Raw genomic sequence first — 7483 nt, forward strand, 5'->3', positions numbered from 1 at the left:
AAATGGTTTCACCCCAAGTACTAACCTTAACAGATTGATAATAGCCTCTTGCTTTGAGGAGCTAGAAGGTATGGGGGAGGGGAGCTCAGGGGAGGTGCTGTTCTTTAATTGATTAGTGATGTCTGCCAATGGTGTAGGAATGGGAGTATTGGTATGTATGCTGAACATGACCAGATCAAGCCATATTAAAAGAGAGGGATGAAAGGGACAGATGGCTAGTGCTGGGGGGGAGGGGGTTAAAGCTGTCACATGACTCATCCTTGGCAAGGAGAGACCACAAAACTCATAATTTCTAATTTTCCCAGTCCTCTCTTCTGTCTGGATCTTGCTTTAGTCCATGCCCAGCTCAGGACTCACCTCTTCCAGGAAGTCTTTCTACACTTCACCCCAAGTCTAAGTCTCTACCTATCTTTCCTTCTCCAAGTTCTAAGCCACTACTCGTGTTTGTTTGGCCCTCAGCTCATGCTGCCTGGCACTGCTCTTCTCTTTCCTACACGTTTAAATCCCTACAGGGACCCCACGGGACTGCAAGGTCTGTGAGCCTCTGACTCTGGGTTTTGCTCCCACCAGGAGCTCAATAATAGGTGTGGACTGACTGATGGACCAATGACCTACACCAACCCTCCTCCCAGCTGCAAGAACACAGGGCCTGAGACAGGGCAGGAACTATTTGGTCTTTGTTGTATGTCCCCAGTGTCTGCAGTTATTATGATGGCAATGGCAGTCTCACATTAAGTACTGACATGGCACTGAGCATGCACCAATGCATCCAGTCCTCCCAATGGCCCTAGGAAATAGGATTGTTCTCATATTTCAGGCTTTAAAAACAGCTTCACAGATGCTGCATAATTCGTCCAAGGTCACACAGCTAGTAAACAGTGCAGCCACCCATGAAACCATTCAGAACAGTCTTCAAGGGAGCAGAAAGTAGGCTCCAGAACTTTCTAATGTTTTACCTTAGAATGAGGCCAGGATGGAGACTTCTGCTGAATTACACTTGGACTACCCAAGACCAAGGGACTATGTACTATTTGGGGCCTCCAGCTGCTCCTGCAGAGGCTATAAGGACACAGCTAGTCTGGGCAAGATCTGGGTACTGGGCATGGGCTTTGCTAACCATCACACTCCCCAAACTCTACTTTTTAGGGTCAAGCAATTCTGTACACAAGCCCACTAGCCCACCCTACCAGGCATTCTTCCTATCTGGGGTAGGCAGTTACATCTGAGGCTTCCAATGGAGCACATATCCTGGAATCAGGTTCTTAGATAGTTCCTTGGGCTTGAATCTGGGTTTTGTCATGTGATTTGTTTTGGCCAATGGGACATTAGCAAATGTAATAAGCATTTGCCCAATGGGACTTGTCCTCTTGGAACTCTCCCTTTGCAGTAAAGAAGCTCAGGATAGGCTATGGGATGACAAGAGGCCACCTAGGGTGACTCCTGAAGTGTGAGAGGCCATCCCGAATGCCCCAGCCTCAGCCAAGCTCTCCCCATGCAGCCACAAGAGGGACCTCAGCCACGCTACTTGGATCAGAAGAACCACTCTGCTGAATCCTGTCAATTCACAGAACTGTGAGAAATAATGCCATTCTGTTTAAGTCACTGAGTTTTGGGGTAGCTATAGATGACTGAAATACTGTCTCTAGTTACTACCACTATCACTCCTAAATACGGTTGGGGCCCTGACCATTCAGAAGCATGTACATGTGTGTTGTCGCATACACATCTAGACCAAAGCAGATGACACACATAGAGGTCAGCATACACCCCTTTCTGGGCACACGAATGGGTAAATATGCATACCTGTGTGCACACATACACACATTGGGAGTAGCTGGGAACCAGCCCACTTGTACTGTGGAGCAGCCCTGGCCAACCACAGCACTTGCTCTTCCTTGCACATGCCTGCTTGTGTGTGTGTGCAGAAATGTGCGTGATCTCACGTGTACCAAAACACAAGAGCAGATAAAGGCAAGTGCATGCAGTGAGATATTAGAGGGATGGCAGCTGGCGTCACACCCACACACGTGCACACAGTCACTCATGGCCCAAAACCATAGCACTGAGATTCCTCCCAACCCTTCAGCCTGCTGAAGAGGGTCCCCAGCATTTTCATAAGTGCAACCCCCACACTTGGCTCTGCTCTCTAATGAGAGAGTTTGTTTTGGCTCCAGTTAATAACGTTCCCAGGGCCTCCTGGGCAGGCTGTCCCTCCCCCACACATCTGCAGCCCCTGCCCCTCGACCCCCACCCCCTACTCTGCAGAGTCACAGCCAGTGAACTGATTGGTGTGGTTGAGTGGGAAGGAAATGGGGACTCAAGGAAAAGCACTTCCAAATGTCTGATCTGCAGTTCCAAGCAGGAGCTGTGGGCTGGCCCACAACATCCCAAAGAACTCTCCCCAGAGATACCACATGCTACTGTCCTTGACCTGGGGCAAATGCATCCAATTTTAGAGTCTATACCAAGGCAAGATTGAGAGCTTGAGCCCAAGAGAATGCCTGTGTGTGCTCATCTTATCCTCTGAGCCTGGCCTCATTCATGCTCTCTGGGACCTCCATCTGGTGCAGGTCAATAGCTCCCAACACCCAGTACAGGAGCACAGCCCCATTCAATGGCCACCTTTGCCCTCTGGAAAAAATTTAAGCCCCTTATCCTGCCTGGCCCCACCCACCACTCCAGCATAATCCCCACCCACCCCTTTCCCTTTGCTTTCCATATTTCAGCCACAGTGAACCACTCACAATTTTCCCAAAGCACATGCTCTTTCTCACCTCCAGGCCTTTACACAAGCAGGCTTGTTTGTTTGTCGTGCCCTCCCTGTACCCCTTTCTCTAACTACCTCTGCTCATCTTCAGGTCTCATCCCCCAGGCCTATAGGGGCTCCTCTTCTGTGGTCCCCAAGCACCCTCTTTGTCCTGCATGGTAGCACTTACCCCTGTCGGCCCCCACCACTGACCTGCCTTGTTCACCGTTATGGCCCCCAGCACCAGCTCAGGGCCTGGCGCTAGAAAATGCTCCATAAAGATGTGTTGAATGGATGAATTTTTGAGTTGGAAAGGCCTTACACATTCCAGTTCTCCTTTTTCTTCCTTGTCCATCAATCTTTAAATCTTACATAAGTGGAAGTAGATGCAGGTTAAGTAGTTTAATTAGGAAAGAGCCAGAACTAGAATCCACCCAACCATTCACTCATTTACTCATACATTCAAACCACCATTTCTTGGGCACCTATATTATTCTGAATGCTAAGGATACAGAGATGAATACAGTCATCTCCTGTTCTCTAGAAACTCATAGCTTAGTGGTGGGGACAGACACAGGTTATATAGTTAGGACATGGTTCAAGTTGCACAAGACAGACCAGAATAAAAGTGGCTCAAATGAGATATGTAACTTCTCATTTGCATGCAAGTCTAGGCTTGCCTGGCCACTGAACTCCACCAAGCCACCAGGAGCCCAGGCCTCTCCTATTTTGTTGTTCATTATATGCAGGAGTCAGAAGCAGAATTGAGAGGCAGGAATATCATGCCAGTGATTATAAAGCCTGGGGGAGAAAAAAAGAACAGGGAGTCTGCAGTGCCTGGCGCACATTCTGGCAGGTGCTGGGGCCAGGCTTCCTCAGGTTAGGTTTCCTGGTTGTGGCTCCCATGTGGGGAAGTTGGGCCTGCTTACAAACTAGGCATGGGGCAGGCAGTAAGAGGGAGCAGAGAAGCCCAAAAGGAGGAAAGGATCTGAGAGAAACTAAAGAGGTAGAATCTGCAGGACTTGGTCCCAAATGAGTGAAGGAGGTAAGGGTGAGGAGAAGGCAATCATCCAGGCTGCCAATGTCACTGGCCAAGGCAAGGAAAGGGAGGCAGAGTGAAGGGAGGATGACTGGGATAAGGTAGGGGTCGCGGAGTTCGAAACAAAGCCACCAGGAAGCAGCTGCAGACATGAGTGAGAAGTGCCAGGGCTGGGGATGTGGGCTGTGGATTTGCACGGGAGAGTCCTCATCAGGGAGACAGAAACTGCAGCTCAAGTTCCCCCTGGGGGAGGGCCCAGTGCAGTGACCTTCTGCCCTGGATGGACATTCCAGTCCCTCCACAAAACAGGTTTTTAGTCCCTTCTAAAAACAGGCTGGACCCTGGGCTTCCCTGTGCTGAGACTCCCATCACAAAGAGATTCTGACTCAGAGAGATGGGGTGACTATCTGTGACTGCGGGTTCTCTTGCTTGCAAGAGAAGAAACCCAATTCAAACTGATGTAAGCAAAAATGACTCCTGTAATTGAAAAGTGCAGGCAGGGATGAGCTTCAGGAGCAGTTTGATTCAAGATGACAGATAGCATCCTGAGGACTCAGTCCGTTTCCCCAAGGCCTGCCTCCAGTGTGGGTCTCGTTCTCAAGCAGGACCTTTCAGATCAGTGGCAAAAGACCTCCTGCAACCGTTGCTGTTCTTTCAGACAGCCCTTCGCAAAGGAAGTTATCCCTTCGCACACAGTCTTTCCAGCCTGATTCTTGTGAGTCTGACCTGGGCCACACGCCCATCTCTGGCCCAAAGGCTGTAGCCAGGGGAGACAGTTAGATTCGTTCATTTCCGGAGAGCTGGGTATGGGGTCAACCTCATCAAAGCCACATGGACTGAGAGTAAGAGGGTTTCCCCCAAAACTGAGCCGCAGTTGTGAGGAGAAGGGGGAATAGGTGCAGGGAAGATAAAACAACAGGGGTCCATGCTCCTGTAGCCTCCGGAGGTGATTATGATACGCAGCCATGTTAAGAGTTGTGGACAAAACAACCCAGCACAGACTCTGTAACAAAGTTCTGAGGAAAGGTGACCACCATTTTGATGTGGGGAGAAAAAGGGGAGCCTTCGGGGAGGACGGAAACCCAGGCCAGAGAGACAGCAGTAGACAGGGCAGTCGGGCCTCAGAACTGGGTGGTGACGGCAGTGCGGGCAAAGCTGCAGAAAGAGGAAGAGAGGCGGGCTCACTCCATAAAACTGAGCTGGGGGCTATGGGCAGGACTTTAAGGTACAGAGAACAGGTGATTGAAGGACAATCTTCCTGGAAGAGGGCCCAGCAGAAACAAATATGTGGATGCAGAAAAACACAGAAGATGCTTGAGGAGCAGTACATACCCATAGGGACACTTCTTGGCTTTCTGGGCTGGTACCCAGAATATTCATTTCCATATAAGAGCATAACCATAACCACAGGTTGAAGTCAAACTCTTAGGGTTAGCATCGAAAGTCTTCCTTCTTCTTGCTAGAAACAAGATAGTCTATTTCCTAGGGACTTTTCCTGAGTCACAGGATCCCTGCCCTTCTTGGGAGCCTGCAAAGCACCTTCTTGTGGCCTTTACTCTGCTTTGCAGATTTTCGCTCTCTGCCTCTTGTGGCAGTTGTCTCTGAATGTATCTTATCTTCCCTACTGGACTTTGAGCTCCGGGAAGAAGGGGTCTTTTCACTCCTGTGTCTCTACATCCCAGGTTGTACTTGTGCAGAAAAAGGTTTCAAGATAAGCTCAGTTCCCTGGGGTGGGCAGTGCTTAACCAGAAGGGAGAAGTCCCCAAAGTAAGAATTTCAGTCAGTGGGCGAAGAAGGAAAAGGACACGTGGGGACAGGGCCCCCCACTCAGGCTGTCTCCCACAGGCCACTACCACCAGCTAACGGTTTTGGGGTGGGGGGAGGCTGTGACTCATTTGCTTTCTCTTTGGGCTGAAATTTCTTCCTGTTTCACAACTGAGAGCCCAGAAGTGGCTGTGTCGTAGCCACCACTAGTAGCCATGAGTTCCTAAAGAATGAAGCACAGAACCCTTACTGAGTGCCTACTATGCACCAAGCACTGTTAAGGGCTTTACATGCACTACTCTGTAAGTTTCCCCATTTTGTAAATGAGGAAAAAAACCCCAGAGATGTTAGGCAACTCTGATATTGACAGAACTGTGATTCATACCAGGTGTCTCTGATTCGAGTTGCACTGGAAGTTTCCTGGGTCCAAACATGTCATTTCTGATGCTGGAGTCAGGTTAGTCCTGTAGCCTCTCCTTCAGCTCCCTATCACAGAGGATGCGGCAGCCCCAAACCTTTAAGGGTTCACTGCCTTAGCATTCTTGAGGGCTCTTAAGGTCCTTAAAGGGAAAAGGTCAGCTTGTGGAATAAAAAAGGCTGAAACTAACTCCCCCGTACAGTTCCTCCATTCCCACTACCTTTGCAGCAGTGCAGCATCAAGGTCCTTGAATCCCCAGGCAGTTCTGAGTGCAGAAATTCTCTAGCGCCCCCTGGTGGTCTTCAACATCCCTGCGTGCTCTCAGGGATTATTACTCCGTACAGCGCAATGGAGACACCCCATCACAGCGTAGGGAGACGGAGGCGCACCTACCCAAAGCCCCACATGCAGGAAATGGTAGAGCTGGGATCGACCCACAGCTCCGGGCAGCCGGCCCTTTCCGCAGCATCACTTGCTATCCTTGTAGTTCTCCATAGTGGTTGACTGACCCAGCAGGCAATGCTATTAACACTTATTACTTATAAATACTATATTACTCTTTCAAATGTGCCACACTATTAGGTGATACTGTGTTATATATTAAGCTCAATTAGGCAAATATCTAAAATGTGAAGATGGCACACCCTGTTATTATACACTGGAATCACAACACTCCTGTGATTTCAAGCGTCCCCCATCTCACAGGTCAAGGACCAGACTTACCTCCCGCCCACTGTTGTTGGGAAGCAGGCTCTCGCATAAACTCATTCCCACCACCTCATTTGCAGGAAGGTAAAGACGCCCAAGGAGATAAAGTCTCTTGAGATACAAATGGTACTTCAAGTGGAAGAGGTGACAAGAGAGGAGAGGAAACAACGAAACGCCCTTCGGTGGGCTTTTCTCGCCTGGGGGATAGGAAATGACCTCAGGAGGGAGCGGAGTTGGAAGGACTCTCGGGGCCGGGGCTCGAGAGTGTGAGGACTGCTCACCTTTGATGGCTGGGACGTCGGCGCTGGCCGGTCTGGGGGCAGAGGGACGGAATGGGTCCCGGACCAACGGCAGGAATCAGGGAGAGTCCGGACTGCAAGGCACCGGGACCTGCCCCTCAGAAACCCTGGAATGAACACTTCCTCTCAGTTTTTTAAAAAAAAAAATTCATTTATTGTTTACACTACTTTTATTGTATTTTCCATTACCATTTACTCCCCCGTACCCTTTTCCACCTCCGGGCCCACCCGGTCCCTCCCGCTGCGCTCTGTTCGTTCTCCGATACCTTTGCTACGCCGGGGTCGCGAAAGAGGAAGAGGCACCGCCGTGCTGCCCCCTGGAGGGCTGACTCATCACCTCCCCCGCCCCCACCCCGAGGGAAGGTGTGGTTGGCGGAACGCGCCCCACCGAAGTCCCTGGGGAAACTGCGGGACTCGGGAGGCAGAGAGCCCAAGGCGGCGTGAATTTGGGGAGCCAGGGAAGGAATAAGACATGGAGGGGACGGGGAGGGGGGAGCGCGTAATGGCAG

The sequence above is a fragment of the Artibeus jamaicensis genome, unplaced genomic scaffold (genome assembly GCF_021234435.1).
Source record: "Artibeus jamaicensis isolate MK-2021 breed Jamaican fruit bat unplaced genomic scaffold, CSHL_Jam_final contig_332, whole genome shotgun sequence".
Taxonomy (NCBI): domain Eukaryota; kingdom Metazoa; phylum Chordata; class Mammalia; order Chiroptera; family Phyllostomidae; genus Artibeus; species Artibeus jamaicensis.